Raw genomic sequence first — 11,394 nt, forward strand, 5'->3', positions numbered from 1 at the left:
CGCAGTGATCGTCCTTGTCTGGCCTTCCAGCTGAATCTAGCGACATGGAGAGGGAAACATCCTTCCATTACATCTGGCCAAGGTAAAACCCTCTCCAGGTGGCCAGCCAGCATTTGTTGTACACATTTCTCATAACAAAAATATACCAGAAATATCATGAAAAAATAAACAGAAATAACATAAGTAACCGCAATGATATATTTGGGTAACATATAACAAAATAACACAACGATATATCTGGGTAACATAAATGCTCAATCGCTCTATGATTAGTGACCTACTGCTAACGATATATATATATATATATATATGCAGATATATACGGAGCTTTACCCATTCCAAAAAGCATCATCCCATATCTACTGTTGACCAGTTGACTCTGTGGGGTGTTCGGAAAGGAGTAATCCTTTCGGCGCGACTTGTGAGGACCACTTCCTCTTAGGATTTGTTTATAGAAAGATTTTCTTTTTGTTTTAACATAGTACAAAAAAAATATATCTGCCTTGGGGCAGCCATAATATGGGGTTCCTCCCAGCCTGTTCCTACTCCCTCCTCACCACAGGTCAATCTCCTATTACTTTCATGCCTGGGTTGTAGCTTAAACACATCCTGTAAGAAGATAATGCCTTTGATAAACAAAGTAAAACAACCCTGGCAACTATCAGTAGGACTGAGTCCTTTTAAAGTCTTAGTATTATAACAATCTTGATCATACATTCATCTCCATCTCCGCCATTGACTGTAAGTTTCTATCTACTCCGCCGCCTTTTCTGCCTCTACGGCATCATAGAACTCCACCGCTCTCCGGATGAACTCCCCATTGTACGGCGCTAGCCCTTCTCCGTTGGCACAGAGACGACGCATGGGGCCATGTGGCCTAATGACCTCTGTCACCCTTTTATCTTTGAGGGATATTAAATGCAGCCACTGACGCATTTCGTGTGTTGTGTCAGACCAAATGATTCTGTGACCTCCGTCCAGAATGTTTGTCACAACTTTCTTGCTGTAGGCAGCCAGCAGATATCTGGTGTCGTTAGACCCTGGGTACACCGTAAAAGGGCTTCTGCTCTGATCTGGATACAGGTGTTTCCACAAAAACAAGTAATATATCACAAATACATGGTATGTCAACTTCTGTACAAACAATTGTGGATGAACCGCTGTGATAGGCTGCCTTCGCTCATATCCGGTTAACACTCCAAACCCTTCATCCCAATATTGCATGTCACCCTGCTCCAATATCTGTTGAAACAGTTCGTGCAGGTGCCTTGCCCTGACATCTTTTTGTTTTTGCTCGATGCTGGGTAACGTTTCCCAGGATAGATGTGGCGTGACGGGATCTGATGCTGTTATCCATGGCGCATGCCATTCAGTCTTTGCATCAGTAAGGGTTGACACTGTTCCTACCAGGGTGTTAATTACCTTGGGTCCAGGGGCCAGGGATTCAATGTCTGTATGCTCGTTTATGAACTGGATTTTGGGAGTCAAAAAATCACCATAGTCCCATCCTCCTACAGTCCTTCCAGCTAAAACATTTTGGTCACGTAGCATTTTCCATTGCTCCCATCTGTTTATGTACATTACTTCGTGGGGTATATTATCGTCTTCTATTACCATGTCTTCCTCTTCTAATTGGTCATTGCCGAAAACGGCCTGTACAGCTTCATTCAGTATGTCTCGATCTGCCATTGGCTTTATGTTGGTCCACGTCTCCTATTTTGGCCCTGCTCCCGTGCCGGTGGTGGAACACCTCCCATCGTGTTTCCCCTCATTTGGACTTCCAGTCCACTGATAGCTGCTGCCTGACCTCGCAGCCGCCCTTGACAGAAATGGATCAGTAAAGCATTGGCACGGCGCAGTTGTGATACTGTATACTGCATCAGGTCATTCTCGTCTTGCAGATGGTTCGCTTGTTCTTGTAATACATGGCTCTGCCGTTCTATCTGCCTCAGACGCAGATTATCAGCTTCTAGTTGTCTAACCCGCTGACTCTTCCGACGAGCGTATAGAGCCCTTCTGGTGGCGCATAATAACCTTCGTGCTCTGTTAGACAGGCCTGCTTGCAGCTGGGTGAAAACATCTTTACTCATACTTAAAATGTCCTCCCGGAGGTCACCTGGAGTGTTAAGCAGGCCAAGCGGGCGTGGCACAAACCTAGTTGTGTGTCTGAGATCGTCAATCGTGAAAGCCGGTAGCTGAGGCGTGAAGTTGGGAAGTTGAGGCGTGAAGTCGGGAGGTTGAGGTGGGGCAGGCTGGTGTCGGACCTCGGGTGTTACCCTTGCGGTGCGTAGGTTCTGGGTGGGTATCAGCGGGATGCCTCTGCTCGGTTGTCCTGGACTTGGTAGGAGGCCTTGATCGTCTGGGTCCTCAGGGCTCTCTGGGCTGAAGCGTTGTTCCGGTTCCATGATGGGCGATGACCATGGATTCGGAGGAAGTCCCATCGATGGTGATGGTGTCACTGGTGGGGGCATCCGGAACTGGACTCTCCTGGGGTTCTCCAGCACCTGGATGGGAAAATCATGTCGCTCCTCCTGCCACGGACTCACTCCGTCTTGGCCTGGTTGCCTAAGTGAACTATATATATCTATCTCTGGGTGTTGTGTTCCTGTATATATTGGTGTGTTGTTTGGTCCAGTTGGGCTGTGGCTCTGCCCTGGGTCCATATCTGGAGGTGCCTGCTGGCTGGCATAGAATGCCTCCGCCATTTTTTGGGGCACCGTCTGTGATGAAAATATTTACAATTACTATGTACACCTTATATGATTATACACTGCTATATTTCTAATTACTACTTTATCTACTTTTCTACATACCGTTTGGGAGAGTGGATGGTGATTCACTTTAAGCGTAGCATTTTTCATCGGGCACACCCCCTGTCATCAGTTCAGTGGGCTCATACCCTGTCATGTGTATGTGTTCTACCTGATCGGCGTCTACCTGTATCTGGATTACTGGAAATTGTCCCGTTACTCCTTTAATCATGCGGAGGATTAGGACGCGCAGCAATGGTATAACACACCCAATTACAACTAGTACTACCAGCACTATTCCTCCTAGTGCTATTCCAATTGTCTTTAGCCATTTCAGCCATCCCAGTTTTAGCCAATCTCGACTATCGCAAGCCGTTTCACCTGTACGTAGCTGAAAGACAGGGACATGCATGTGCGGTATTGATGCAGGTGTCTCCTACCGGTAAGCAACCAATAGCGTACTATAGCACCAAATTAGATAGGGTAGAGGAAGGGCTGCCACCCTGCTACCAGGGATTAGCGGCGGCTGCATTTGCCTACAAAAAGGCGTCAGTGTTAACCATGGGACACCCTGTAATACTATATACGTCTCACCAACTGCATGCAATGCTTACCGGCCCACGTTTTGTAATAACCCAGGCCAGGCGAACAGGCTATGAGGTCCTGTTGTCAGGGTCAGAGCTAACAATACAGCGATGCACCACGATAAATCCAGCAACACGAATGGTTTTGCCTACTGAAGGGGAGCCTCATGACTGCCTTAAAGAAACAGATAGTTTTATGCAAGTACGCGACAACCTGTACAACCAGCCGATTCCGTCGGACATAGTTTTGTTTGTAGATGGATCTTGTGTACGAGGAGACACAGGAACAAAAGCTGGCTATGGCATAGTTCAGCTCAATTTTGACAACACATTTACCCAAATACAATCAGTGAGCCTCGACCAACCGTGTTCTGCACAATTGGCAGAGATTAAAGCTTTAACAGCAGCATGCAAACTGGCTTCGGGCAAACGTGCCACTATTTATACAGACAGTGCCTATGGATATGGCGTATGCCATATTAATGCCAGCATTTGGAAACAACGAGGATTTATTCGTGCAGATGGCACGCCGGTGGCGCATGGGCAAGCAGTGATAGAATTAATACAGGCCATGCAGCTTCCTACCCAATTGGCTATAGTCAAATGTGCAGCACATCAGCTGAATGATTCACCGGTGGCTAGAGGCAATAATCATGCAGATGCTGCAGCAAAAGCGGCAACGGGACAGGCCACTCAGGGGCCCATACTGTTTGAACAGGATTGTGCCCCTATAACCAACATGGCTTCATTGATACAGGCGCAAAACAGAGTTTCTGAAGCAGAACAAAGGTTATGGCTCCAAAGGGGGGCCATACGAACGGCCACTCCACACAATGGGTTATGGAGGAGTAGCCATGGGCATTTTGTGTTGCCTTTATCGTTATTGGTAATTGCAATCAAAACAGTACATGAACCTGACCACTGTTCCAGAGGTCAAGTATTGAGAAAGTTGCAGGCTGTATGGTGGTCACCATACATGGCTGCGATGATTGACAGAGAACTATCCATATGCCAACATTGTCCAAAGTATAATGTTAGAAAGATGTTTACTCATCCATTGGCACATATTCCAGTGCCTGAAGGTCCGTTTAAGCACCTGATGATGGATTTTGTGGACATGATTGACAGGGTACAGGGAAAAAGATACCTATTGGTGGTTGTGTGTCGGTTTAGTAGGTGGGTTGAAGCTTGTGCGACAGCTAGAAATGACCATAGAGTAGTAGCTAAGTTTTTGTGTATGGAGGTCTTCCCCAGGTTTGGAATACCAGACACTATCTCATCAGATAGTGGACCACATTTTATCTCGCGGGTAATCAAAGAGATGTTCAGTAGATTGGGCATCAAACAAAAATTTGGCTGTGTCTACCATCCGCAATCACAAGGCTCGGTGGAACGAGCAAATGGGGTTTTGAAAACTAAAATCGCTAAGATTGCTGCCGATAGCAACCATAAGCTCACGTGGGTGGATGCTTTACCAATTGCTTTAATGGCCATGCGCTCCCAAACTAACCGACTAACACATCTAACTCCCCATGAAATGCTTACAGGTCGCCCGATGCCCCTTCCACAACACAGAGGGCCGACGGAGGGGCCCCCATTGCAGCAGCTGGAACGAGAGCTGGGCGATTATCTAAGAGCTTTGTCTCAAATTCACAGGCTTGTGTTTCAACAGGTGAAAGAGGCCAACAGCAAAGACGACACACACATCCCAGTAGATGTCCGTGACATCCAGGTGGGAGACCAAGTGTATATACGGGTTTTTAGACGTCAGTGGAACGAGCCTCGTAGAGACGGGCCTTTTAAAGTGGTGCTCACTACGCCCACTGCTTTGAAAGTTGAAGGTAAGCCATTTTGGTTCCATCGCAACCACTGCACCCGCCATCGACCGCCTGACCCGCCTGGTCACTTTCCTGACCTATTAGGCACCACTGACTCACGGCAGCATGCTGAAGGGGACGCGCAACGCGGCCCCCAGACCACGCCCGCTAACACTCGCCCTGCCCATAGTAGCTCAAGTGACTCAAGCTCCTCTCACGCACAGCGACGGTCGGCCAGACTACGGGCTCACCGTGAACAAAGTAGTTCGAGCGGTTCTACTAGTAGTTCTGGCTCGACTGATGGACAGGTGTCGCCTGATCCTGCAGCAGGGGAAGTGCCTACAGGCAGCGGTGAAAGAGCAGTTGAGGACCATGCTGTGTCACGTACTGATGACACTCCTGATGTGCAAGCAGGGCCATCAGGAATTCAGACGTCTGCCGGGTCGCCGCTACCCGCCTCACCCACAGGGGAGGTGGGCCCACCGACTCCTGACTACCCGCCAACGCCGGGCCACGATTGGTCTGATTCAGACTAGTTGCTTTGCCCTTATAGTGCTAACCTTGGGAGGGTTAGCAAGGGGGGAAGTTATATTAACCAACACACACCAATCAAACACTCAGCACCCACTAGATGGATGTGCCATGGCCATGATTACGTTAGCAACTAACAAGGGCATAGTGGATAAAGGGGTAGTCACACCAACAGTGTATATAAAAGCGGAGAACTACGAACATGTGTTAGCAATAGCCTATGCCACAGCCGAACCAGTAGGAAAGGAATGGCTGGGTTATCCGCTCAACGCAGAATGCCGGGGAGAAGGGATGGTGATCATTCAGGTAAAATGCACAAACATCGCATGCCAACATCAGGGAACAGGACAGAAAATGACAATAGGGGAAGCAAGAGATAAAATACAATTAGCAAACAAACGACACAAGAGGGATCTGGAAAAACTACGATCTATACAATGGAGTAGTAACATGTTTCAGAGATGGCTTAGATTCTCAGCGGAAGAAATGGCTGCAGCCAAGAAAGAGAAACGGGAATGCATTGCCTGCTATAATGCAAAAAGAATTCCACAGTTCAAAATACTGCCAGGAAGCACAATAGGAAGCTGCCCATATTTTGACGAGGGTAGGTGTTTCGCTCAGTGTGCAATGCATATGGCAGGGAAAAAGAAGGGATGGAGCAAAAATGATGAAATTTGCCCACACCGACTCCAATATACAGGATATGATGTTACCTTGGTGATTCCCCCAGTAGTTCACAAACCAGATGGATTGATTTTTCCTTTCTGCATAGTAAGAGGGAGAGAACTAGAAAACGTCGCTGATACGAAAACAGAGGCAATGACAGATGCAGCAGGACTAGTACAATGCGGCATGGAAACATGGTATCCGATGATAAAGACAGGGAACACCACAACTACCACCAAGTCATGTACCACCAGGCCAAAAGCCCGCATTCAATGTAAGCAGGTGATACCCAATGGAGGTCGTGTAACTTACGAACAGAACTCCTCCTACATAGCTCAGTACCGCCTGGCAGATTTTGGACAGGGTACAGAGCCACTAGGAGATATCTTTTGGATATGTGAGCACAATGCTACACTATTGTCTAAATTACCACCCAATTGGACAGGTATGTGTGCACCATTAATGTTAACAGGTCAGCTATCTTTAATAACGCAACAAGACACTCAGGACCATCCCAGAAATAGGAGAGATACCGAGAACTCCAATGACAAAACCTATATGGACAACAGTCAGGAGCACGGCTGGGACTGGAAAAGTACTGATGAAGTATACATTAGTTGGGACCAAGTCCCATACGGGATCCCTGAAGAACACACTGCTATAGGTACAGAATGGGTAAAAAGTGGACGAGCAGTAGGATCAGTTCCATTTATAGGACCCATCAACAATGCCCAGTACATAGCACGGAATAGCCGATGGGTGAATTACCTATGGTATAATCAACAGAGATTTATCAACTTCACTATAGTAGGGATAGGTCTGATAAGAGAACAACTGCATGCTACATCCATTATGACCCTACAGAACAGATTTATCCTGGAAGCAAGAATGGCTGCAGACCAAGGCGTTTGTGATATTATCGGAGAAGAATGTTGTACCCTGATCCCGTTACATACAGGACCAAAAGGCAATTTGACGCGGGTCCTGTCAGAAATGAAACGCATGCGACATGAACATGTTAAAAATTCTAATTGGAATACACAGTTGAAAGGCTTCTGGGATTGGCTGGGAAAATTGGGATGGCTGAAATGGCTAAAGACAATTGGAATAGCACTAGGAGGAATAGTGCTGGTAGTACTAGTTGTAATTGGGTGTGTTATACCATTGCTGCGCGTCCTAATCCTCCGCATGATTAAAGGAGTAACGGGACAATTTCCAGTAATCCAGATACAGGTAGACGCCGATCAGGTAGAACACATACACATGACAGGGTATGAGCCCACTGAACTGATGACAGGGGGTGTGCCCGATGAAAAATGCTACGCTTAAAGTGAATCACCATCCACTCTCCCAAACGGTATGTAGAAAAGTAGATAAAGTAGTAATTAGAAATATAGCAGTGTATAATCATATAAGGTGTACATAGTAATTGTAAATATTTTCATCACAGACGGTGCCCCAAAAAATGGCGGAGGCATTCTATGCCAGCCAGCAGGCACCTCCAGATATGGACCCAGGGCAGAGCCACAGCCCAACTGGACCAAACAACACACCAATATATACAGGAACACAACACCCAGAGATAGATATATATAGTTCACTTAGGCAACCAGGCCAAGACGGAGTGAGTCCGTGGCAGGAGGAGCGACATGATTTTCCCATCCAGGTGCTGGAGAACCCCAGGAGAGTCCAGTTCCGGATGCCCCCACCAGTGACACCATCACCATCGATGGGACTTCCTCCGAATCCATGGTCATCGCCCATCATGGAACCGGAACAACGCTTCAGCCCAGAGAGCCCTGAGGACCCAGACGATCAAGGCCTCCTACCAAGTCCAGGACAACCGAGCAGAGGCATCCCGCTGATACCCACCCAGAACCTACGCACCGCAAGGGTAACACCCGAGGTCCGACACCAGCCTGCCCCACCTCAACCTCCCGACTTCACGCCTCAACTTCCCAACTTCACGCCTCAGCTACCGGCTTTCACGATTGACGATCTCAGACACACAACTAGGTTTGTGCCACGCCCGCTTGGCCTGCTTAACACTCCAGGTGACCTCCGGGAGGACATTTTAAGTATGAGTAAAGATGTTTTCACCCAGCTGCAAGCAGGCCTGTCTAACAGAGCACGAAGGTTATTATGCGCCACCAGAAGGGCTCTATACGCTCGTCGGAAGAGTCAGCGGGTTAGACAACTAGAAGCTGATAATCTGCGTCTGAGGCAGATAGAACGGCAGAGCCATGTATTACAAGAACAAGCGAACCATCTGCAAGACGAGAATGACCTGATGCAGTATACAGTATCACAACTGCGCCGTGCCAATGCTTTACTGATCCATTTCTGTCAAGGGCGGCTGCGAGGTCAGGCAGCAGCTATCAGTGGACTGGAAGTCCAAATGAGGGGAAACACGATGGGAGGTGTTCCACCACCGGCACGGGAGCAGGGCCAAAATAGGAGACGTGGACCAACATAAAGCCAATGGCAGATCGAGACATACTGAATGAAGCTGTACAGGCCGTTTTCGGCAATGACCAATTAGAAGAGGAAGACATGGTAATAGAAGACGATAATATACCCCACGAAGTAATGTACATAAACAGATGGGAGCAATGGAAAATGCTACGTGACCAAAATGTTTTAGCTGGAAGGACTGTAGGAGGATGGGACTATGGTGATTTTTTGACTCCCAAAATCCAGTTCATAAACGAGCATACAGACATTGAATCCCTGGCCCCTGGACCCAAGGTAATTAACACCCTGGTAGGAACAGTGTCAACCCTTACTGATGCAAAGACTGAATGGCATGCGCCATGGATAACAGCATCAGATCCCGTCACGCCACATCTATCCTGGGAAACGTTACCCAGCATCGAGCAAAAACAAAAAGATGTCAGGGCAAGGCACCTGCACGAACTGTTTCAACAGATATTGGAGCAGGGTGACATGCAATATTGGGATGAAGGGTTTGGAGTGTTAACCGGATATGAGCGAAGGCAGCCTATCACAGCGGTTCATCCACAATTGTTTGTACAGAAGTTGACATACCATGTATTTGTGATATATTACTTGTTTTTGTGGAAACACCTGTATCCAGATCAGAGCAGAAGCCCTTTTACGGTGTACCCAGGGTCTAACGACACCAGATATCTGCTGGCTGCCTACAGCAAGAAAGTTGTGACAAACATTCTGGACGGAGGTCACAGAATCATTTGGTCTGACACAACACACGAAATGCGTCAGTGGCTGCATTTAATATCCCTCAAAGATAAAAGGGTGACAGAGGTCATTAGGCCACATGGCCCCATGCGTCGTCTCTGTGCCAACGGAGAAGGGCTAGCGCCGTACAATGGGGAGTTCATCCGGAGAGCGGTGGAGTTCTATGATGCCGTAGAGGCAGAAAAGGCGGCGGAGTAGATAGAAACTTACAGTCAATGGCGGAGATGGAGATGAATGTATGATCAAGATTGTTATAATACTAAGACTTTAAAAGGACTCAGTCCTACTGATAGTTGCCAGGGTTGTTTTACTTTGTTTATCAAAGGCATTATCTTCTTACAGGATGTGTTTAAGCTACAACCCAGGCATGAAAGTAATAGGAGATTGACCTGTGGTGAGGAGGGAGTAGGAACAGGCTGGGAGGAACCCCATATTATGGCTGCCCCAAGGCAGATATATTTTTTTTGTACTATGTTAAAACAAAAAGAAAATCCTTCTATAAACAAATCCTAAGAGGAAGTGGTCCTCACAAGTCGCGCCGAAAGGATTACTCCTTTCCGAACACCCCACAGAGTCAACTGGTCAACAGTAGATATGGGATGATGCTTTTTGGAATGGGTAAAGCTCCGTATATATCTGCATATATATATATATATATATATATCGTTAGCAGTAGGTCACTAATCATAGAGCGATTGAGCATTTATGTTACCCAGATATATCGTTGTGTTATTTTGTTATATGTTACCCAAATATATCATTGCGGTTACTTATGTTATTTCTGTTTATTTTTTCATGATATTTCTGGTATATTTTTGTTATGAGAAATGTGTACAACAAATGCTGGCTGGCCACCTGGAGAGGGTTTTACCTTGGCCAGATGTAATGGAAGGATGTTTCCCTCTCCATGTCACTAGATTCAGCTGGAAGGCCAGACAAGGACGATCACTGCGTAGTCTCACATGGATTTAGTCCAGGAGGATAAGGGATGACAGTCGGTTGTGTTTTGCAACTGAGTTGTCATCTGCTGCAGTGAACCTCATTGTCAGGAATTAGAAGAATCAGAGGGTGTTTTGATTTCTTTATTATTCGCACGTTTGTTTATGTATTTTAGACTAGTTACTGTCACATTGCATGTATTTTAGACTAATCACTATCACTTTGTATGCTTACAGATGGTACTTCCCATTTATCATTCATTGGGTGGTCCTTTCAGGACCAAAGGGGGGAATGTTGAGAATGATGGCTCTGAGCACAGTGCATGCACCTGTTGGGGTAGCACTGTGAAGCTGTAACTACATGTGTTGGTTGTAACTACATGTGTTGGGAGTACCGGGCCTGAATGTCTCATAGATGCCGCTGCACCTGTTGTGTGTAATGAATGGGTGCTGACGGATAGCTCAAGGTTGTGCAGCACAGTGAGGCACATAACACTGAGACTAGCTCAAGGCTGTGTAGCGCAGTAGGTGCACATAACACTGAGACTAGCTCAAGGCTGTGTAGCACAGTGGACACACATAACTCTGCAATGGGAAGACACATAACACTGTAATGGGAAGATTACTAACAAACTCAGCCCCAGACCAACCAATAGGAAGAGTCCCAAGAAAGGCGAATCAAGGCCAAGGGGTAGGGAGGCGATGCCACTACTGTTTTTAGGGTTTGCAAGACTGCTTTACACGATTAAGATCAGACGAGTAAGCATAATAGTGGCAAGTACCTATAAATTTAGGATAAAGGGGAAGGGCCTGGGGCGTGGAAAACCCAGGTCCAGAATAGTATATAAGGAGAAGACAAAGAGACACAAGCCAGAGCAACCCCGGGGTT

Source organism: Genypterus blacodes, unplaced genomic scaffold (assembly GCF_046128005.1).
Source record: "Genypterus blacodes isolate CSIRO-AG114 ecotype Tasmania unplaced genomic scaffold, CSIRO-AGI_Gbla_v1 ptg000111l_1, whole genome shotgun sequence".
Classification (NCBI taxonomy): Eukaryota; Metazoa; Chordata; class Actinopteri; order Ophidiiformes; family Ophidiidae; genus Genypterus; species Genypterus blacodes.